Here is a 26,016-nt window from a genome sequence, read left to right as displayed (position 1 = left end):
AAAAGTTTGGCGCTAGTTCAACGCGCATCGTATACAGCCTCATAACAATAGACTGACAACCTTTTGGGTAGTAAAGTAGTAATACAAGGCAATATGGCGACCGTTAGCCACGAGGCCTATCTTACGGAGGAATCCGAGATAGCCGATGTATCACGATTGCTTAAACGTGCCGAGTTTAAATATCGGAACGTCTCGATATTTTCCGTTAAGCAGCGGAAGAAAATCGTCAGGCATGTAAACTTGAGGTAAAATTTATCACCGGGCGATTTACGTTTAACACTATAAACATACCTTACACTGGGGCAACAGCGAAATACCTCGATTACCATAAAATTGAATATTCTTATCTTCCGTTGTAGTGGTAGAGATTTAACTAGACTATACAAGTTTGCGATGGTTTTGTTTCTGAATGTGGAGACTCACATGAATTTGAGTTATTCTTTGAAGGCAATTATTGTCTCGCGTTCATTGAGTGTATGCATTTGCAATAGGATACTGCTTAAAACTGGTATGTATAGTAATTGTTTAATGATGCATCCATGCTTGTTCGCATTTAAAGGGATCTTTTCACGCTTTGGTAAATTGACAAAATTGAAAAAAGTTGTTTCAGATTCGTAAGTTTTCGTTTTAGTTATGATATGTTTGAGGAAACAGTACTACTGAACATTAACCATGCTCTAATATAGCCATTATATGCATCTTTTGACGATTTTAAAACCTAAAAATTATAAAGCGTTGCAACGCGAAACGATTGAATAATTTGGAGAGTTCTGTTTTTGTCGTTAAATTTTGTGAAACTACGAAGATTGCTTATATAAGGTATAAAATACGTCAAGTATGTGTACTCGGCGGAATAGTTCAGTAGGTTAAAGCGTTTTTACTTCAGGACTCTGGCAGGACTCCGGGGGTCACAGGTTCGAAACCTGCTTCGGACAATGTTCTTTTCCTTTTTTTAATTTTTTTCTTGATTTTTTACTGGAGCTTTTACGATCCAATGTTTACATTTATCAATATAAAGCATTTAATGAATAAGTTAAAAAAATGCCAAAATCTGTGAAAAGGCCCCTTTAAACATGTGCGAAAAGGAATATTGTGGATGCTGTTAATTATTTTAGCTATTATTTTAAGCAATTATTGAGCAATATTTCTGTATGTTCGGTTTTATTGAAGGTGTTAATTTTTTTATATTCAATACGTGGTTATACATAAAAACAAGAGAAAGTACAACCAAGGTAACGATTAAAGTGATATTATGGGCATCTAACAGTATAACTGTGTCTATCGCAACAGTTGTTTAATTTTGGTGTTTTCACTTCAGATACACTTATATTTGTTAATGCAGCATCAACAAACTAAAACAATATCCCGGAAAGAGAAAAATAATGCATTTGAATATCAACCGTGCTTTCGTTTGACAACTGATCACACATGTACAATGTGAACCTTAATTTAGTTTTAGTGCAGATTCGTTTATACGACACAAAGACACAATTTTGTTTTACGGATCCTTACGGCTTTCAGGACTGGGTGAGTCACGTAAAATATCGAATATAAAATATAATTTTATAAACAACTGGTAGCAAGATGTGTTGCAGATAATTGGTCAGTAGCCACATTTTAACTTACTCTTTTGACCTGTTAATTCTTTTCAGCTCAATTCAACAGGGAAAAATGCCCTAACATCACTTTAAGACCTCGAACTATCGGCGGGAAATTCGTGTTATCTGTGGCAAATGACATATTGTCCAATTAGACAAAGAACATCTACAAGCTCTAAACAATCTCAAAACACAAGCATAAATAAAACTGGGGTCACCGCCTTGGTGTTGTCTTTTGTTTGAAATAATGTATTAGTTGTTTGAATCGGTGACATGCACACCACGCCTCACACATAGCTTATAAATAAATCAGCCATATTAATTGCAAATTATGTAAGTGATTGTGATTTCTTTGTAAATATCTTGAAGTAAAAACGGACAACATGCAAACAACACATGTATCGATATCTTATTGCATGCTTTTTAACAGTAAACGTTATAAGTGATTTTTTATTTGGCATATTAGCAGAAAACTATATTTTAAGTATTACTTGTTTTCACTAAGTTTCAACGTGTATGCTTCTGTAAATGTTCTCATTAAACACAAATCATACAGCTTGCAACTCCTTCGCGTATTTTATTAGTTATTGTGGCAGTGGGAATGTATCAAGCATTTTAATTGTGTTTCGAAACGTCATATCGTACCATTCTCGTTAAGTGAATATTGTAGTAATTAAATTATTTATTTGAAATTGCGCACGTACATGATATAAGCGTAATACGCAAACTCAAAGACAGCACAGACACAGATACAATAATCACATTGACAACACAAAACACTACCAACAACATGAACAGCACATACAACAATAAAAAGACAAAATACAAAACAGCTAATTGAATCAACACAGACAGACCAAACACCAAAAAACCAACATTAATAAACAGATAACAATAAACACGTGGGCAACACAGAAACAAATAACACAATGGACAACACAGCCAACAATTACACAATTGACAACATAGACAACCGAAAATGACATGGAAACCACAGACAGCAATAACACCATAGAAAACACAGACAGCAATAACACCATACACAACACAGATAGCAATAATTCCATAGACAACACAGACAGCAATAACACCAAAAACAACACAGATAGCAAAAACACCATACACAACAAGACAGCAATAACACCATAGGCAACACTGACAGCAATAACAACATAGACAACACAGACAGCAAAAACACCATAAACACCGCAGACAGCAATAACACCATAGACCACACATACAGAAATAACACCATAGACAACACTGAGAGCAATAACACCATAGACAACACAGACAGCAATAACACCATAGACAATAACACCATAGACAACACTGACAGCAATAACACCATAGGCAACACTGACAGCAATAACGAAATTGACAACACTGCAAGCAATAACGAAAAAGACAACACTGGCAGCAAAAACGAAATAGACAACACTGATCGCAATAACGACTTAGACAACACTGACAGCAATAACGAAATAGACAACACTGATAGCAATAACACCATATACAACACTGACAACAATAACGAAATAGACAACACTGCGAGCAAAACGAAATAGACAACACTGACAACAAATACGAAATAGACGATACTGACTACAGTAACGAAATAGACAACATTGCGAGCAATAACAAAATAGACAACACTGACAGCAATAACACCATAGACAGCACTGACAGCAATAACGAAATAGACAATACTGCGAGCAATAACGAAAAAAGACAACACTGACAACAATAACGAAATAGACAACACTGACAACAATAACGAAATAGACAACACTGACAGCAATAACGAAATATACAACACTGTTAGCAATAACGAAATAGACAACACTGACAACAATAACGACGTAAACAACACTGACAACAAAGACGAAAATGACAACACTGCGAGCAATAACGAAAAAGACCAAACTGACAACAATAACGAAATTGACAACACTGACAACAATAACAACATAGACAACACTGACAACAATAACGAAATAAACAACACTGACAGCAACAAAGACTTAAACAATGGCAGCAAAAACGACATAGACAGCACAGACACCACCAACAACAACAATGACACCACAGACACCAAAACCTATACATGCGCCAATAAAACCATAGATAACACTGACAACATTAAAGACAACGCAGACAGCAATAACAACATAGATAACAGAGACAACAACAGCATAGACACCACATACACTAATAAATTCACATGCACCAATAACAGCATAGACATCACAGGTACAATTAACGTCATAGCCATCACATTTACCAATAACAAGATACACAACTTAGAAGAGCAACAACAAAGAAAACACAGACATCAATAATGAAATATGCAAGACAGCCAATTTCAACAATTAACCTAACAACAATAACCACAGAGACGACACAGAGAGCAATAACACCTCAGTTGTAATGACCACTCAGCTAATAATGAATTATATAAAAACAAACTGCATCACCAATAACACCGATAAGGCAGGTGATATAGCAATAAATAAGAGATGCCTTCCAAGCAAAACAAGAGAACTACAATTGGTTTCTCTGAATCAAAATGACTTTTCAAGGTTATTGTGTTATTTTTGTCGACATACATCACCCACGCTATACTACATACACCCGTGATAACGCGCTGTTTACAAGCCTGTCATCTTTACATTTTGCGCATTTATTTCAGATTCAGAGCTAGTACTTAAACGTCAATGTTTATCATGAGCGATACATCTCCGTTTAAATGTTAAACACCACTAAAGGAATACGGAATAACATCAATCTTATAAAGATTGTTCAACAACTACTACTGCTACTGCTACCACTATTACTACTACTACTACTACTACTACTACTACTACTACTACTACTACTACTACTACTACTACTACTACTACTACTACTACTACTACTACTACTACGACTACTACTACTACTACTACTACTACTACTACTACTACTACTACTACTACTACTACTACTACTACTACTACTACTACTACTACTACTACTACTACTACTACTACTACTACTACTACTACTACTACTACTACTACTACTACTACTACTACTACTACTACACTACTACGACTACTTCTACTACTACTACTACTACTACTACTACTACTACTACTACTACTACTACTACTACTACTACTACTACTACTACTACTACTACCACTACCACTATTATTATTATTATTATTATTATTATTATTATTATTATTATTACTTCTACAAGTACTACTACTACTACCACTACTTCTGCTACAATTACTACTTCTACTACTACTACTACTACCACTACTTCTGCTACTACTTCTACTTCTACTACTACTACTATTACTACTACTACTACTACTACTACTACTACTACTACTACTACTACTACTACTACTACTACTACTACTACTACTACTACTACTACTACTACTACTACTACTACTACTACTACTACTACTACTACTACTACTACTACTACTACTACTACTACTACTACTACTACTACTACTACTACTACTACTACTACTACTACTTCTACTACTACTACTACTACTACTACTACTACTACTACTACTACTACTACTACTTCTTCCACTACTACTACTACTACTACTAAAAAAACAGCAACAACCACAGCAGCACAAACAAACAAAACTACTGCCTACTCCTCTAATGCTAATCCCAACATTACCAGCAACAAACACACTGTACTACTTCAACGTGCTTTTACTCCTAAATGCGTTCACATTTGAACACTCAATGTAAAGTGATATTATGCGCATCTAACAGTATATGCTATGTTTATAGGTGTCTTTCGCAACCGTTGTTTATTTTTGGTGTTTTCACTTCATATACACTTATATTTGTTAATACAGCATCAGCATACTAAAACAATATCACGGAGAGAGAAAAATAATGCATTTGATTATCAACCGTTCTTTTGTTTGACAACTGATCATGTATGTACGATGTGAATCTAAATTTAGTTGTATCGCAGATTCGTTCATATGACACACGAACACTATCTCCTATCGTAATAAAAAGACAGTTCCGCTCGGCTAAGAGGACTGTACAGTCATGTAAAATATCGAATATAATATATTTTTTATATACAACTGGTAGCAAGATGAGTTGCAGATAATTGGTCAGTTACCACATTTTATCTAACTGACCTGTTAATTCTGTTCAGCTCAATTTAACAGTGCAAAATGCGCATAATATCACTTTAATTCCGGTACAGTGGTATGTTCGACCTTTCGATCCGGCGTTGTAATTTTTTGTATTATACCAGTTAGCTGCTAGCTTACACCACTTTTCAATTTGCCATTCATTAGGATTAAGTGTATCTTGGTTACAAGATCTCTTGTAGTTAAGAGGGTACCTAAAATATGCATTTTCTATGATACAAGATTATGGCGGATTGTAGTTTACTTGTAAATTATAAAAAATATTGCAGCTTTTTAATTGATCATCATCATCATCATCATCATCGTCATCATCACCGCCACCACCACCAACATCATCATCATCATCCACAACAACATCATCACGATCAATAATCATTCTGTCAATCCTTATAATTATCATAATCATTATCATCTAAATAATCACCATATGGCAGTATTATTCACCATCACCTCCGCCATTATCTTGCCAGCCACTGTCACCAGTCGGTGTTATTGTCGGCTTATTCTCCCCCTAGCTTCAGTAATCAAAAACGAAATGATCTCTGTATTTTTTATTGCAAATATGACCTTCAGTTCATCAACGCTGTAGCAGTTTTTTTTATTATTCATTGTTTCCAAGTTATTAATATTTGCTTTGAACGAAGTGTATTATTTGGTATTTGGAAAATAGAAAACACAATACCATTATGCAACAATAGAACACTATACTATAATTGCGTATAATTATGGACTTCCTCGAATACCCCGAAGAATGTTGGTAAGAAAATATTTGCGTTTGAACACACCATATAATTTGGAAAAGAAATTTGGATCAATTTATCGTTCAGAAAGTTCGATATCTTCCAGGATAACACGATCATCGATCTGTGCAAGTTATACTTTCCTATGCACCGATTGTTTTCAATTGGTACACAAAGGTCTCTAATGCGGCTTCATCGTTTTTGTTTGTAATTCAGGGTTTCATCCGAAAATGTGTCAATTAAAAATGTTGATAGCGATGATTTAGTTTTTTGTTTTTATTTAAGGGACCATCACAAATAATAATCCCCACGTTGGTCTGCTAGTCTGTCCGTCGATCTATCTTGCATGTGCGTCAAGTGTTAGTCGCACAGGCTTATTAGGGATAGCACGTTCAGCTTTAATGGTATTTATTGTTTAAACGAAGTTTATTTTAAATTTAGGAGGATAGTGTCGTTCCTGATTTGTCATGCATCAAGAGAGGCTCATATTCAGTGTCGTTCCTGATTTGTCATGCATCAAGAGAGGTTCATATTCAGTGTCGTTCCTGATTAGTCATGCATCAAGAGAGGCTCATATTCAGTGTCGTTCCTGATTTGTCATGCATCAAGAGAGGCTCATATTCAGTGTCGTTCCTGATTTGTCATGCATCAAGAGAGGCTCATATTCAATTAGTGTCGTTCCTGATTAGTCATGCATCAAGAGAGGCTCATGTTCAGTGTCGTTCCTGATTAGTCATGCATCAAGAGAGGTTCATATTCAGTGTCGTTCCTGATTAGTCATGCATCAAGAGAGGCTCATGTTCAATTTTGTACGCTATTTATTTATCGTTGAATGAAGTTTCATTGCAATGCCTTAAGTCAAGAACTTGTTAAAGTTTGCTTTAGTGTAAACGTATATAATCGTTTTCGATTTATTTAGAAGTAAAACGAACAAGCACAAACCCAAATATAATAATTTACTATTTTCTTTATTCCAAAACATCAAACATGCTTTTATTCAGACCCCTTTGACTTTCGTAATAAACCTATCGTTTGATGTAACAAATAAGCGATTCATTTGATCGGCAGAAATGTAAACGTATTTATCAGTGTTCAACATTAGTGTTTACTTCCTTGATTTTATGTTTGTTTAGCACAGTCTTTTTTCTTGTCGAACATACCCGTACATTTATCAGGATAACAATTTACATGCCATACTTGTTAAGTATAAAAGTGCTCTTTAGCGCTAACGACGTTAACATGTTTCTTTCTACAACAACATATATATAATGTTGCTTGGAATTTCGATTTTCTTCGAGACTTTCCAAGCAGCATCACAACATTGTTATCTATCGCTAATTTAAAAGGATATGTTATTCAGTCGGATCACCCTTATGAAGAGCGTAGGGTCCTGGGGGAGTAGTAAATATAGACATTGTATTCCCAAATCTGCTTATTGTGCTGGTTGAATGATTGATTAAGATTTCCATGAAAAATGCTACTGCACCGTTACTAAGAATTGTGTATGTTTTTGCTAACCTCAAATGACATTTGGCGCAAATAGTTGTTCGGTATTAGTTTAAACTTGATCACTTCAGAGATTTGTTAAATTAGAGTGATGAAAGTATCATCACTGTACTTATCAAAGTCGTAGTCGTTATCGTGAGCATATACATGTTATTAATCATTCGCTTTCTAGTTGTATCTATCTTTGAATATTTGTATCAATCACTGTATCGTATTATCTCTAGAATTGTTGTCAATATTGATTTATATTTATCTTCTCATAGTTATTTAAACGTGCTTTCGTAAAATGAAAGGAATGCGACCTGTCATGTCTTAGACATAACACGTTTTTTAGCTCACCTGAGCACAACGTGCTCATGGTGAGCTTTTGTGATCGCCTTTTGTCCGTCGTCCGTTGTGCGACATCAACATTTGCCTTGTTCACTCTCTAGAGGCCACATTTATTGTCCAATCTTCATGAAATTTGGTCAGAAGATTGGTCTAAATGATATCTTGGATGAGTTTGAAAATGGTTACGTTTGCTTGAAAAACATGGCTGCCAAGGGGCGGGGCATTTTTCCTTAAATGGCTATAGTAAAATCTTGTTAACACTCTAGAGACCACATTTATTGCCCAATCTTCATGAAATTTGGTCAGAAGATTAATCCCAATCATATCTTGGATAAGTTCGAAAATGATGCCGGTGGGTTGAAAAACATGGTCGCCAGGGGGCGGTGTATTTTTGTTTATATGGCTATTGTAAAACCTTGTTAACACTCTATAGGCCACATTTATTGTCCACTCTTCATGAAACTTGCTCAGATGATTTGTCCCAATGATATCTTGGATGAGTTCAAAAATGGTAGCCTTTGCTTGAAAAACATGGCTGCCAAGGGGCGGGGCATTTTTCCTTATATGGCTATATATGGCTATATTAAAATCTTGTTAACACTCTAGAGGCCACATTTATTTCCGATCTTCATGAAACTTGGTCAGAACATTCATCCCAATCATATCTTGGACGAGTTGATGTCGGTTGGTTGAAAAATATGGCCGCTAGGGGGCGGGGTTTTATTCATATATGACTATAGTAAAACCTTGTTAACACTCTAGTTATGTCATAAAGCTCTGCTTTAATGTATTCTTACAATGAAGACAATGTTAAGTTAATATCCTTCCTATTTTGCATATTAAACTTGGAATAATCTATAGATTCTTAAAAATTAATAACACCATTAATTCATAACCTCTTCAAAATTATTTATTTAATTCAGTTGCCCAATCTTCATGACCTTTGGTCAGAACATTTGTTTCCTGTGTAGTAAAGTTTGGTTTTATTGTAACTGTATTATTTAATTTTTCGTAACACAGAATTTTCATAATTAACATAACTGTTTTAGTCATTATTACTTATGGTAAGCCTATCAACTAAAAGAGAGCTGAAAGAAAGACAACATGTACACAATTTTGCAGTATCTATCTCCCTTATTTAACCTGCTGAGTCATGTTTCCCAATCTATTTTTTTACTTCTGCTTTAGAATTTGTTAGACCGCTTGGTTTCAAAACCCTTAAAGGGTAAATACTTTAAAATGCATATTTTTTCTATGATAATGACATTTTTGGATAAGTTTTTATTTCTTGTGTAAATCTGTACTTATTGTTTTGTCACATTTGTTATCAGTTTGAAGCAAATCAATCTATAATGGGAACTATTACTGATAAGCCATCCTTGGGAAATTTCCTTCAGATATTGATCATTGCAGTGTGTAACTTTTTACCATTCAGCTTTCTTAGCCAGGTAGTGTCTGATACAGTTAGAAAACCAGCATGAGTTGCCCTGAACAAATTGATAATGACCACAGACTTACAGAATCATGATTCCTAGGTACTTAATTACCCTCTCACTGTGCTCTATGCCAGATGTTACTATCAGTGGTCAGTAATACACGCTAGTTGAAGTGTTTGATATATATTTTATTTCACAGAAGGAGTATTAAATGCATGTTTTAACAATATACAAAAAAATATGTAATTTAAATGGGAACTTCATATCAAAACAAGATTCCATAATAATTCACTTTATATAATCATATTTTAGATATGTCAGGGGTTTTTCTGCCTATTTTGGGAAAAGGAGTCTGACCAAATTGGGAATTTTTATCGACAAAATTGTCCATTTTGGGAATTTTCGAGTCGATGAAACGGTCAATTTGGGAATTTTATCATGCTTAAATAAGTAGGTGGTTTTACAAAAAAACATGCTTTTATTTGTTATTTTGTCTTCAAAAACAAACACTGGTAACAGGTAAGTAAGTCACACAAGTCACAGCATGATTTTTCTTTGCTTTCTTAAAATAACATTAGACAGAAATTGACTACACATACAAATAAAATGTTATTATTTCCAATTGGATTCTTCAACTCATAGCCACAATAGGCAAGCCAGTTACATTTAACAAAACATTAATTTTACTGCTACATTATTAATTTATTTAACGACTATATCATTTTACCTGATACTTCACCGCTCATTACATTAGCACCATCAAAGCCAACAAATCTACACCGCCGTATGTCGATCCCTTTTCCAATGCAACACTGCTGTAGTACTTATCGTTATGGGAAGCCATGCTTGAAAATAAGCGTCTACAGATTTGGACTAGAATGTGTATTGTGCGGCTCTATATACTTCTTATAATGCGGAACAGTTCGAACCTTATCGCTGTCAATGTTGGCAGATGCATCCGACAAATACACCTGCTAAAATCTGAGTCGCTAAAGGCTTAATTACGTCGCGGATGAAGGGAAGTCACTCTTTCGATATAAATTATGTTTACTTTTTACGATTTTGAAAGAATTTTTTTTTTGGAATTGGGAAATATGTAATCAAAATTCGATTGGGAACGGGTCCGTTTGCTTTGGGAATGCCTCCGTTGTCCGGAGGCGCAGACAGTGCAGAAAAACCCCTGTATGTAAACACATATCAAATGGATTCTCTATGAAAACAATAAAGAAATAATTTCAATTTTCAAAAAATAAGTTTCTGGAGATAGAAATCAGAATCAGAATAACCTTCAAAGTCAAGATTTACCTTTCTTATTTGCAGAGTTCATTTATCAAGATTTAATAATTTTCAGGCTTTATGTATTAAAACGATGTCAGAAAATTGAAAATAAAACGATAATGAATGATACACAATATTAATGAAATGAAATATAAAATCGATACATTTTCATATTTCTAAATTGTTTAGTGTAAAAAAGCCTACTGTTGAATAATATGTTTATAAAATTATATTTAAGTAAACGGCAATACCTTAATTTAAATGAATTACAACCAATCAGCGGCGTCATCCTGACCGGAAAAAAGCGTTTGTCGGATAAATATTTCCGCATTACATAAGTGCTCACAAAGTAACATAACCCATAACCATCCCGTGACCGGTTCACTTGCGTAAGCAAACGAGACCGCAATACCACACATGGATACGACAGTTGAGTTCGAAAATGGTTTGGATCGGTAAAAAAACATGGCCACCAGGGGGGGGGGTCTTTTTCCTTATATTTATATAGTAAAAAAGCTTGTGAACACTCTAGAAGTCAATTTTTTTCCTAATCATCATGGAATTTTGTCAAAACATTAGCTATGTGGATGTCTCGGACGAGTTTGAAAATGGTCGTAATAAGTGGAAAAACATGGGCACCAGGTGGTGGGGCAGTTTATAAAGTGAAAACATGTGAACAGTCCAGAAGACACATTATCTTCATGAAATTTGGACATATCTTGGAAGAGTTCAAAAATGGTGCAGGTCTGTTTAAAAAAACATGGCCGCCAGGGGGCCATTTGTTGTTCATTCTTCATGAAACTTGGTTAGAACATTATTGTGTTTCATTGATATCTTGGGCTGCAAAAAACAGGTCATTTCTTTTTATCTCAGGTGAACGACTTTGGGCCTTTCAGGCCCTCTTGTTTATTGATCATTTCTGATGCAAATAACTGTTGTACAACAAATACTAGCATGTTGCCATAGAGAATCGTACATTGTCAAAGATAATCAGCATGAGCAAATGTGTGAACAAAATAACGATTCCTTCAATTCAGTCGGATGTTAGAGGCTAAGACAGGACGCTTTGAGTGGGGATATCGGCTAGTCTGCCACAACTGTAGGGATTGATTAAGCATCAAAAGTCTGATTTACGCGGAAATATGTTCATGATATGTTACCGAAAAAATAACAAGGCAATGCCTAACATTATTAATTACCATTTTCTCCGTCAGGAAATTGTTGGGAAGCGTTGACTCCGTATTCCACGTCGTTTTGCAACGTCGTTTTTCAAATCTTCTAAAGGGGCACTTTAAGTTTCTTGCAGGATTTTGTTTTTCTGTAACAAAAAATTCTTAGGAATTCGAAGTGTGACTTTTTCAAACCTTGAAGTAACTTAAATCTAATGTTTTAACAAACGTGAGAAGTTTGTGAGGAACGTAAAAAACGTATACTGAAAAAAGGTAAACTTTTGTTTTGAAATTCGATAAAACAAGAATATACATTTTGTATGCATACTTTTACTAATGAATAAAAAAATATTAATATTTCCGTCAATGGAAATGATTTTTGTAACAGAACCTACGTTCTCGCCGTAGGGACGCGTACACGAACATCAGTGCTAATTACTCGATTATTCTCTCCAAATAAGCTGGTCCATAGATACGGGAGTTAGTTATCGTCTTCCAAACCGGAAGTATGCTGTTGTTTGAAAGATAGCTGAGTTCTTCTGAAGATGTTTGGTAGACCCTGAAAATAAAGATCATAGCTAATTTATAAATAACGTACATGTACATCACTAGGATAAATGGTATAAAATGTACAACGTTTTTTAGATCTTTCATTCAAAAAGTCGTATTTTATAGTTTAATCGGTTGCTTTTCTATACATATTATTTTGTCTTTCATATATATTTTTATGAAGGTGCATAATTATACTATGAAGTCAATAAACCTAATAAACTGCAACAAAGATAATATCAACAATTAGAACAACATCACTAATGCGAACAGCAATCAAAACTAAAGTTGTCGAAATGTCGAGATAACTTCTCTAGGATCATGTGCTATAAACTTCAAACAACTTCAAGGTTAATTTGTCAATTGATGTGTTCAGGCGCTACAACACTGACATTTTTTATATCGGTATCCATTCATCTTGTTGACAAGGCGTGTTTCAATTTAAGTAATACTACTTAATCAAAGCGCTGAAGGCAATGAAGTTGTTCGCTGTTGTCGTCCTTGATTAGCTTGTGCGCATTGCACAGGCTAATCAGTGTGCACATGCTTATCTTATTTGACATGCATTTCGCCCCGTTTTCCCTCAAAGCAGCCAATATGTACAGATTTCAATGATAAACATCAATCTCTTGCACGACGGTTACATTACATTCACCTCTGTGTTGGGCTCAGAACGGACTATTGTTATGAAAGCGTCTCATTTATGTCATGATCATTCCAAGCATTCATCATTGAGGTTACAGAATATTTAAAAATCTCTTGCACGACGGTTACATTGCATTCACTGCATTAAAGAAAACCATCTCATACCATGATATCTTATATCAATTTAATTCATTATTATAAAATTGATATGGTTTTTTATGTTAAGAAACCAACATGCATACACACGTCGAAGCAATTCCTAAAGTCACTTAAAAAAAATATGTTCAATTATTTACATTTGTGAAGTGCGTGGAATGATTCCATCTGCGTAAATGGGCAATAAATTAGTTCCAAAGAGTGGCATTAAAACTCGCAAGATTTTGCACAATTTATCGTACATTTAAAAGTCATATTTCTAATTTTAATGCATGCGATCTTAAATATCCAATCAAATATACATTGAATGCGTTTGTTCGGTTTTACCTATTTTATAGACAAAATGGCAAGCTGAGCATTTCGCAGAGTTGAATGTGAGAGCAAGGAACGACAACTCTGCGTGGAGATTGGATAAACATTAGACAAGCCAATGTCGACTTACAGGCTGGTAAATACACCCACTGCAGAGTGTTTCGTCTCGTTGTGGGAATAATCGTATATTTTGATTCGGACATCTTGGTGGAGAAAATGGGTTGTTTTCTTCCACTATATAATTATGGAAAATAATTAAAATAATGGTGTGCAGAGAATAGGACACATGGTGTTTATCTTTCTAGATGATATTTGGTTGTGTCGAACGTATGCGTTGTATTGTACACGTATATGGTCTAAAAAAGTTCCATACGTTTTTTTTCAATAGCAATTTAAATTGACAATTTTTAATGCACGATTAATTTTGGATAGTTGGTAAGATATGAGGGATTTTCGCTAACAAGAATAGACTTTCCACGTTGCATACTCATCAAGAGTAGTTCGTTAAATGTATGTATTAAACATGGCATAATACATAATAGGATGTGCGTTGAGCGTTTTCATGCGAAATTAAAAATATATTATCTAATTTCATGAATATTATTTTAATATCTTATTACATTTATATTATTTTAATGAAATGCTGTTTTACCAAATAGTAATCTTTCAATACAATTAATGAAACTAACTGTATCGTATATTACGAAACTAATATATGGGTTTAGGCATTATAAATGCTGAGTGTACATTTAACCCATTTATGCCTAGTGGACTCTCCCATCCTTCTAAATTGGATCAATTTATTTTCAAAATTAGGGATGTCTAATATATATATAGAATATTTCTTACAGAAATTCCTTTAAGCAAACAGCGCAGACCCAGATTAGACGCCGCATCATGCGGCGTCTCATCTGGGTCTACGCTGTTTGCCCAGGGCTTTATTCTAGACGTTAGGCATACATGAGTTAATAATTAAAATATGTAAAATTAATAAAGGCAGTTTTATTTAGACTCAATAACAAGAGTAAATACCAAGACAAAAACAAGATGCAAAATGAAGGCATAAATGTCATCTCGTAATGATATGCTCCTTCATACAATTTCTAAAAACGTTCTTTTTATTTTGTGAGTAAAGTGGTGCGAATAATATTAAAATACTTTGTATTAAAACATATGCAAGGTACATGTGCTTTTAATGACATTTTATGCATTATGTCGCTATGAATTGCATTATTTTCCCATTTATGAAATGTAACGTTGAACAATTGTAATATATCACTTACTTTCATTATACGTAAGGGGGATGGGAGAGAGAAGTGGGCGACATTTTGAGTATGTCTGTTTGATTATCTTGAAATTTCGCTGGTTGAATGATGAATGTTGATGTTTATGAGAAATGCTACGTCCCTATAGATGCAGACATGTCCCATTTTACGCCTTTTTTCAAGCGTCTTACCCCTGTTATAGTAATAATGAATCGTATTTACTCAAATCGAATTTTGTTGATCCTATCATAAGGTCATTGCTTTAGCTATAAAGTTACGTTTCCTGTTATTATTAATGTCGAGCCATCTTGCGGCAAGTTTGATCAGTGTCACAAAGGCGGTTCAGTGTATGTGCGTGCGAACGACCGTGTCAAATTTATCATGACATCTTAAAAAAAAAATCCTATCGTATAGCATGTCGCGTATACGACTCGTGACAATAGCCCAACGGTCAAATACACAGTGATAGGTCAGAGATCAGATTTAGTATAATGTATATTATCTGGACTCTAACGCCGTTATTCATCGGGCGATGTTCAGGTACGTTACCAAAAAGTTCTAAGCGTGGAGACAGGTCAAGGAGTGCTATGATCCTGTTCTGTGGACATTTACAGACCATCTTCCAGACGTGTGCACAGTATACCGTCCTTTTACTCACCTATACTAATAGTGTGACACTAATTAAAAGAAAACACTATACAAACAGAAAGCATACACGAAAAAAACTCATCAGAAACAAAACCTTCATCATTAATCTGGTGATATTATTATAACTTACAAACACCATTAACACCACGACGAGACGGCATTTCTTGCACAAGACATATGTACATACATGTTCCTCAGGGCCAAATGCCGAGAGCTCATTGAAAGGTCAATGTTCCAAAACGGTCACCTCACAGCTTTGTCTTAATAAAGTTCATTCGTAGGGCAATTTAAAAGAAGGCGCATCACTTGTTCATCCAGTCAATAGGTGTTTTGTTCGCCGTGCTGAAAGGTCGAGGCTAACTAACATGCCATTTTTAACGCCTTCAATATGAATGGCATACATGACAACGGGGTCGACATCTTGTCCGCATCATCACTATAATCCTCCACTAATCATCGCATATTTCCAAAATAAGTTTCTTAGGGTATCGAGGCGGCCATGTGACAATGTGAAATACAGACAAGCGCGTTTTCGTAAAGAATCGGACTTTGTAAAAAATGATCAACGGTAAGTCCCGAGATCTATCCACTGTTAGCTCGAAGTAACGATTAATGTGTGCCTCTAGAACGTAACATGCTGAGACAGGGCGCTATGTGAAAGGATATCGACTGATCTGTACGAATTGATTGAGCATCAGAGGCCCGCTTAAAATGGAAATTTGTTCCAATCATATTACTGATAAATGCTTGAGCTATTTCATACGGCATTTATCGTCGTCATTTTCACATACTTTTGCGGGAAACTGATAATGTAAACGTGATGATAATCCACGCGTTGAGACCGTCGTACTTTTCTGTTACTTTCATTGTATTCATGATTAAAAAAATGACGCTATCAATACATTCAAATTGATCGCAATTTACGAGACATGTTAAAAAAAAAGATATTTTACTATTTTACTCTATTTCGAAATCAAACAACTACATTATTGTGTGACGTAGACTTAACGTGCAAAAAGGCGCGAAAATAAATTTAAATACATGAATATCACAGGATAGCATAAAGAGTGTTAAACATAGCGGCGGCTCCCGAAAGAACTAATATGTTTCGGCACGGGGCACTAGAACTTCAACCTAAAACGGTTGGACTTAATATTTTGCCCAGCATGCAAGAATGCCATTTATACTCCAGTTTCCCCATGATATTTTTTATGTGTTTTTTTTTCCGAAAGTGCAATGCTCTTTGCAATGACGCTGGTTTGTCTTCTGCAGATTTATGGTTGTCCCGAAAAATATAATAGAGCTTATTTAAGAGATCAAGTACATAGCTGGCGCACCGAACTACTTAATTTCGTTAGAGCGTTATTTACAAAAAAAAGGTCATGCTTATAATTCAGAAGAGAGGGGATACGTTTAACTGTTGATTGTATGTTTTAAGTTATATTTTACCATATATATATATATGTGTGTGTGTGCATAATTAAAAGTACAAGTTAAAAAATCGAACATGTCAAAATGTTACTGTATAAGACAGTACCTTCAACGTCGAACATGGTGTTTTCTTCTTTCTATTTCCAGACATTAAATGCCGAGTGAGAGATCATAGCGGTCAACTGGAAATATTATAACCATGGACCAGTTTCATCGGCTCCATGCGGATCATCTATCCGAACACTGAACATCTGTATTTCGCTCGCCAGTTTATGCAGGTGTTCGCATTCTATGAGCTACGAATAGGATGGTAGGCGTGGAGCATTATTGGAAAAACTGAAGGGATTTTCGGAGCTAAGTACTTCAAGTAAATTGCAACGGAAAATCATGTTTCGCCGGTTTATGTAATTTTCTTGGAGTTATAGTATTGAAAGAAACCGGCATACAATATTAATAGGTGTTAAAGAAAGTCCTAATACACACATTGCTAAAGAGAATAAACGCGATATACATTTTGTATGTGATTCCCGAGAGGACCAGGATAGTTACGGATTTGTCGGTGTCGATTGGTGTCATAATTTATCGGGCTTGCGAAACAGTTGAAACAGACGCCGTGAGTGCTCGCAGTTGGGGCAGTATGTGTGAGCGAGTATGTTAGCAAGGAAGCTGATTAGGCTATGAACGAATACGGTGTATGTGTCCTATGTAATCATGTGAACGTATACCATCCGCGTTGATAACGAGAACAATCACAATTAAAGTTGACGTGAAGAGTACCTTCATAATACGTAGACCGTGTAGTTATACTCGTGCATACCTATCCAAGAGATCATGTTATATGTGAAGAAACGTGGTTGATATAATGTTGAGGAAAGTTGTAAAGGTTAATAAAAAAAGAAACGTGTATCTTGTTCGCGCTCGGAATATCTTCTACCACTCTCGGAGAAAAGATAAGGTAGAGGCTTGGTGATTCAGCAAAGGTAAGGTCTACACAGGTTATGTATTTTCGGCAGGTTTGCGTTTTCTTTGTGTCTTACGATTAAAGCGTTAAGTGTTGCTGGAATGCTGATATTTATGTCTGTTGTTTTTAACACAGCATGGTTTGATTCCATTATTTGGATATCTACGTACATGTGTTTTGATAGTGTGCATGTTTACACTAGTGGTAAGTGTCAGACAAGTAGTCGAAATAAGATCAGATGTTGTAATTTCAATAAATGATAAATGTTTGTGAGAGAACATGAAGCAGTCGGAGTAAACATTCATACTATACGTTAGGTTTAGTTTAATTAATACAGTTGCAAAGAGTGTTATACATAATTATTAATTCGATTACAACCTCACGCGAAATTTAATATATGTATTTGTATTAAACACTTTTTGATGCGAAAAATCTTCTTATTGATGTTGATGTTGATGATTATGATGATGATGAGGATGGTGATGAAGTTGATGTTGACGATGATAGTGTTGTTGTTAATGATGTTGATGCTGTCGATGATGAGGATGATACTGATGATGCTGATTATGATGTTTAACCTTTATAAACGGAATGTGATTAATATAAAATAATGTTTAGTTTGGAGTAAGGATTACTCATTTATTTGAGGTGTTTTATTCTGCCCATAGATTTCGGCTGAACAAGCCTCTAAATTCATCAACAGGTGTAGAAAGTTCAGGTCCATGCGAATTAATGCTTTACCCAGATGCAGAGGCTATTAATGTACGAATTAACTACACTAGAGATGTAAAAATACTGTAATTGCAATAAAAAATGTGTAATTCCCATTTCGGCGTTCAATACGTCTGACTAAGCCGCCGTATTGTGTTCTTAAGTTTCGTTATTTTAATTTAGTATACTGGATTGGATTGTACTTTGGTGCAGACACCAAATGCATAGCATTATTTATAAATTTAGTGGATTCGCGGAGTGTTGTACTTTTATAAATATATCGTTAACGTAGTCGTTCATTTGCCCAAGACAAGAAAACCACATTGACTTACATCCCCTTATCATCACTGTTTAGATGTAATATTAGAGTACATTTTGAATTGTCGGTCTAAAAGATGGACAACGACTTGTTATAAAACATACATAAAACATAAATGATTTGCATTTGTTTCAAGTTTTGTCTTGCGTTTTTACTGTCGAATTTTATGCGGATTCATTTCGAAAATTAATTGAGGTGTCTTATCCTTCACGCAATGTCGCACTTAATGGAGCATCGAGTTCACAAATAAATGTTATTAATTAGACATGATAGTTTGATAAATTGCATGTTTAACGCCTCTTAGTCAGCTAATTCTGACTTTACTTACATGGATAGCTGAGCTGCTTGTTCATAAACAGCATTTTGTGTTATTTTGTTTCATAAGTTTTTATCGTTTTGTTGGTGTGGATTTCATCTTGCAAAGCGATCATATAGGATACATGTTCGGTATTGTTATATTTCTCGTGGTTTCGTTTTGGTATTTATTTGGATATTGCAATGTATTTTCATGGATAGAATTCAATGCATAAGCAAACCCCTGCTTCGAGTCCTAGCGATATACAATAGACATAAACAAGTGTAAAAAACTCAGTGCGTGTCGTTATAGAATACATTTGTGCCGTGCTATGTGAAAAGGGGGATTAATGCATGTGCGCAAAGTGCAGTGCCAGATAAGCATGTGCAGTCTAATTAGGGACGACACTCTCCGCTTTGATGGTATTTTTCGTTTAAAGAAAGTCTCTTGGCAAAAATCGACGGCTTATTTGGGACGGTACTTTACGCAAATGCTTTAAACCCCCTTTTCACAGAGAACGGCTCATTTAAATTCTTACCTTAATTTCTGTTAAATGTGTAAATATATTTTCTTATATATTTGGGCAATCTTGTTTGTGAATCATGGAAATGCCATTTTTAGCTAACCTGAGCACAGCATGCTCATGATTAGCATTATGATCGCAATTTGTCCGTCGTGTTTCGTCAACATTTACCTTGTTAAAACTCTAGAAGCCACATTTATTGCCCAATCTTCCCGATCATGTGTCTTAATGTTATATTAGACGAGTTCTAAAATTGTTCCGGTTGGTTGAAAAACATAGGCGCCAGAGGGCGTGGCAGTTCTCATATATGACTATAGTTAAACCTTTTTAACACTCTAGAGGCCACATTTATTGTCAAATCTTCATGAAACGTAATCATAACATTAGTATGCCCCCCTTCGAAGAAGAGGGGGTATATTGCTTTGCTCATGTCGGTCTGTCGGTCGGTCGGTCTGTCGGTCGGTCTGTCGGTCGGTCTGTCGGTCTGTCGGTCCGTCCACCGGGTGGTTGTCAGACGATAACTCAAGAACGCTTGGGCCTAGGATCATGAAACTTCATAGGTACATTGATCATGACTCGCAGATGACCCCTATTGATTTTGAGGTCACTAGGTCAAAGGTCAAGGTCACGGTGACCAGAAATAGTAAAATGGTTTTTGAATGATAACTCAAGAACGCATACGCCTAGGATCATGAAACTTCATGGGTAGATTGATCATGACTTGCAGATGACCTCTGTTGATTTTGTGGTCACTAGGTCAAAGGTCAAGGTCACGGTGACCCGAAATAGTAAAATGGTTTCCGGATGATAACTCAAGAACGCATACGCCTAGGATCATGAAACTTCATAGGTAGATTGATCATGACTCGCAGATGACCCCTATTGATTTTGAGGTCACTAGGTCAAAGGTCAAGGTCACGGTGACCCGAAATAGTAAAATGGTTTTCGGATGATAACTCAAGAACGCATACGCCTAGGATCATGAATCTTCATAGGTAGATTGATCATGACTGGCAGATGACTCCTATTGATTTTCAGGTCACTATGTCAAAAGTCAAGGTCACAGTGACTCGAAATAGTATAATGGTTTCTGGATGATAACTCAAGAATGCTTACGCCTAGGATCATTAAACTTCATGGGTACATTGATCATGACTCGCAGATGACCCCTATTGATTTTCAGGTCACTAGGTCAAAGGTCAAGGTCAAAGTGACTCGAAACAGTAAAATGGTTTCCGGATGATTACTTAAGAATGCTTACGCCTAGGATCAATTAACTTCATAGGAACATTGATCATGACTGGCAGATGACCCCTATTGTTTTTCATGTCACTAGGTCAAAGGTCAAGGTCACAGTGACAAAAAACGTATTCACACAACGGCTGCCACTACAACTGACAGCCCATATGGGGGGCATGCATGCGTTACAAACAGCCCTTGTCTTTATATGGCTTTAGTAAAACTGTGTTAATACTCTAGTCTTAAATAAAGCTTTGCCGCAATCGGTTACAAATGTCTATTTCAAACAACATAAAACTACTTTTGGTGCATATATTTATATATCTGTCGAAACAACAACCCATTTCTTCATACAAAACAACGTTAGCATGCCTTACTTAACATTAAACTACATAGGTGAGCGACCAAGGTCAACACTACCCTATTGTTGTTAATGTGACAAGTGCATTGTTAGTTGTTTAAAAAAGATTATACAAGTATCATAGCCACCGAAAGGTACTTGAGAGGTACAATAAATATTGCGTCGCGAGGAGAGTTAATGCGTCAATAGTTCGCACACGCGGTCCAAATTTAGTGCGCGCGCTTATATAAAGAAAACTAGTAACCGGTATATTCTTGATGACCTGAATCTGCATTTACGGACTGAAACCGGTTACATAGATACAGATGACAGATATATATGTGAGGTACAATATAACACAGTATTAGTTTATCCCGATTGGGATATATAACATTAAATCTCATGCTATATGAAAATTATGCCCGTATACATACATGCATACGACATTTAACCCTTTGCACCCTGGGAAAGTTGTCTGCTAAAATTACATCTGCTGAATTTCTAAAATTAGCATTTTCTTCGAGTTTTTTCAAAGAATATTATCAGACTAGCAAACATTTTGTATCCTGATGAGACGCCACGTTCTGTGGCGTCGCATCTGGATCCAAACTGTTTACAAAGGTCTTCAAAATTCGGTTCCAGCACTGAAAGGGTTAACAATGGGAAACGGAGATGCAGTAATGTGGACCCCAAGTTTATATACGTTGTCTTTCTGCAAAGCATTGCTGAAAAACATACCAAAACCACACTGAAATCGCTGCGCGACTTCGATACGTCATACAAGTCCTCAACCTCGGGGTTTATCCTGAAGAAAAGGCTCAAACGTTCGACCTCTAGTTTATAAGTATGTCGCATTTACGACTAGGTCAAATAGAGATACACTTGCGATTAATTGCTTTACGACAAAGCTACTTGTCCGTATTTAAATGTGTACATCCACTCTGACCCTTTGTAAAACATGCTACCTAAACTATAAAATTGATGTTGATTCGCCATCGTTATATGCTTTCTGATATTTCTGTGTTTCTGTGAATCTTATTTCAATATTTATATGGGCTTGATTGAGTCGAAAGCAGCATGCTTATCATGTCCGTATCGAGTTCTTTGTGTGGTTTGAACCAGGACGCGTTGTCTAATTGGATGATTAATAGGTGGGTCAACCGGGAAGGATTTATGGAAAGAGAGATGAGTCCACGGCCTAAAATAATTCTGCGAACTGATGTCTGAGGTTGCAATGCTAATTGACAATATGTTCCATCATTAAAACGGTTCCGCCAAAAAAACACTTCCCGATATAACAGATATAGGCCTATTTTGAAGGGGCGTTTTCACAGTTTTTGGCATGTTTTGAAATAAGTCATTAAATGCTTTATATTGATAAATATAAACATTGGATCTTAAGAGCCCCAGTAAAAAATCAAAAATAAAATTTAAAAAAGGAAAAAAAGTAGCCGCAGCTGGACTCGAACCAGTGACCCCCGGAGTTCTGAAGTAAATTGGAGTAAAAAGGCAATAGCCCTCTCGGCTATTCTGCCAAGCATACTTAGTTGTAGTGTTTTATGCATTATATGAGCAATCGTCGTCGTTTCACAAAATTTTACGACAGCAACAAAACTCTCCAATTCATTCAATCGTTTCGCGTTGCAACGCTTTATAATATTTAGGTTTTTAAATCGTCAAAAGATGCATATATTGGCTATATTAGACCATGGTAAATGTTCAGTAATACTGTTTCCTCACAAATATCATAACTAAAACGAAAATTTGCGAATCTGAAACAACTTTTTCAATTTTGTCAATTTACCAAACCGTGAAAAGATCCCTTCAACATGCTTTGTCCATAAGAGATATAGATAATATTTTGTATAATGGTATTATTAACATTTCAATATTAAGAACGCGTATAGTAATTATAAAGTTCGAAATTGGTATAATGGCTGCGATCTAAATTTTTTTCGCTATTTGCAAGACGCTTTTTGTCTTCGAGGTTGGCAAACTCTTTAACACAACCATATCACATTCAATAACACTTAAAGCAATCACTTTCCTGAGTGACTATATATACTCATCAGATAAATTGTGTTAATCAACCAAACAGTTTTTCTATTTTCCCCTAATTCCGTTTTAAATTATTATATATTTTTCCAACCTAAACATGATGAAACTATCGCTTTAAGGGTCAAGTGCAGCGTGTCTGAGAAAATAGAATATTATCATCTCCACAGTTTAAATCATTATTTTAAATTATTCTAATTATAGTTTCGGTAAATCGAGCATAAATAACATCTGTTGTTAATGACTGAATAATAAATGGACAATCTACAACAAAATGATTACAACGCACTTACTGGAAATTACAACGTCTGAATAACAAATGGAAAATATACAACAAAATGATTACTACGTACTTTCTGGAAATTATACAATTCGTCAATATCAGACGCTGTCATTAGATCGAAATTGCCTACATAAATTTTTAATAAATTCACAAATTATGGTAATTATATCAAGAGTTACTATTAACCTCGCCATGGGAAAACACGGCAAAATGTATGTGCGCCACTATCGTACCATGTTGGCCTGTTCGCACAGGCTACAAAGGGGCGACACTTTCCGCCAAAACTGGAGTTTCGCTAAGAAGATACTTCCTTTAACCCTTTGCATGCTGGGAAATTTGTCTTCTGCTAAAATGTCGTCTGCTTAATTTCTAAAATTAGCATTTTCTTCGATTTTTTCAAAGAATACTATCAGAACAGCAAACAGTTTGGATCCTGATGAGACGCCACGTTCTGTGGCGTCTCATCTGGGTCCAAACTGTTTGCACAGGCCTTCAAAATTCGGTTCCCGCACTGAAAGGGTTAAACGAAAGTTACCATAAAAGCGGAATTGGTCGACCCCTGATAAGCCTATGAGGACTGCACATGCTGAACTGGGAGGACATTTTACGCACATGCATTAAGCTAAGTTTGCACAGAGCGCGAATTAATTATAACTTGTCGATTGTTAAAAGAAGATAATTATTTCCTTTGGAATCAATAATTCTTTCTGATGATTCAACATCGGGATGTGTTATAGTATATGCATGTATTCGAATGCTACAAACGGAGATGTGAAGACATCAGCGGCTTGGTACCGGCTTAAAACAGCTGATGAAAGCAGTAATAACCAAATTATTAACGATTTACACTCGGGTCTCACGTTACAAATAGTTAACCCTGCTACTTTAAACGCACCCATTATCGTATAAAGGGACGTAAGAACTTACACAGGAAAAGATGAAACTACATGCATGTTTTTAAAGCGATAATATAAGATGTCAACATTTTTATTTCTTAAAATATTAACCCACTAAATGAATATGAAAGATGAATATGAAAGAGGAAAGATAAATTATCATATTATCATGGTACCATTTATAAAAGGTTGTTAACTAAGATGATACTTACAGAGACAAAGTTTTGGCAAATACCGACACGTTTACTCGTTTTGTTGTGTCACAAAAATTGTGTCTATGTGACGTATAAACAAATATGTTCAGAATAGTGGGGGTTCCTCAATAGTGCATGTCTTTTGTACACGAAATAAGTTTTGACTGTAAGCAAAAAAAATATTTCGATTGCTTAAACCATTATTTTTGTTGATTTTTCTAGAAAATCTTATTGAGACTTTTTTCTAGTTTAATTTCAGTTTAAGTCATGTATTCGTTTTTGAAAAAAATACTGAAGTTACTGTTTACTCTCAGACTCTGTTATTGCCTGGGGTTTCACTTTGCAAACACAATTAATTTATAAAATTACTAGGAGCCGTAGACAAATGTCTACAACTTTACCGCCTTTATAATATTCCTTGTCAATAACACAAAAATGCATTAGGAATTCCGATTTAAAATAATTTTTTAAATCTATAACTTACTACGGATATGTGGCAATTAGTTTTATACCTGTGAACTGGCCAATTTTTTTCCAATTTGCAATAACCGTCACCATCTTCGATAAAGCATGCCATAGTAACATATTGCTAATCTTTCGGATGTTATCTACATCGTGCATGGGTTATATTTATTACTTGCAAGTATAATAAAACGATATGGATTTTCCGTCAAGAATTGCTGGAGAAGCATAATTTGTCATAATAGTGTATTCATTCGCGTTGTAGAAATATCCCAACAAGCACTAGTTTCTTATTTATGTGCAGTTATATTGGCTTAATATACGGTAGAGCAATGCATAGAGGCAGTATTAAGATTCTTGTTGCACATGATACTATGGCTGTTACTTCGGTTCAAAACGTGTATTTAAAAAGTGCCCTCTGTCGTGAGTGGTTTAATATACCGTTATGGCTCATTTCTAGGGCGAATGTTTTCTTGATT

The 26,016-nt window shown here is 35.3% G+C and overlaps 1 protein-coding gene across 1 annotated transcript in view; it reads left to right on the top strand.

The window, feature by feature from the left end:
* Nucleotides 1-367: 367 nt before the first annotated feature.
* LOC127855248 (Ca(2+)/calmodulin-responsive adenylate cyclase-like) overlaps nt 368-26,016 on the top strand; it is a 92,427-nt gene continuing 66,778 nt past the window's right edge. Inside the window, exons 1-2 of the mRNA XM_052390673.1 lie at nt 368-508; nt 17,407-18,239. The gene's annotated coding sequence lies outside the window, so the exon portion shown is untranslated. The remainder of the gene's footprint in view (nt 509-17,406; nt 18,240-26,016) is intronic.

The sequence above is a fragment of the Dreissena polymorpha genome, chromosome 13 (assembly GCF_020536995.1).
Source record: "Dreissena polymorpha isolate Duluth1 chromosome 13, UMN_Dpol_1.0, whole genome shotgun sequence".
Taxonomy (NCBI): domain Eukaryota; kingdom Metazoa; phylum Mollusca; class Bivalvia; order Myida; family Dreissenidae; genus Dreissena; species Dreissena polymorpha.
The sequence above is the reverse complement of the archived record's forward strand: the minus strand, read 5'-3'. Positions and strand labels throughout refer to the sequence as shown.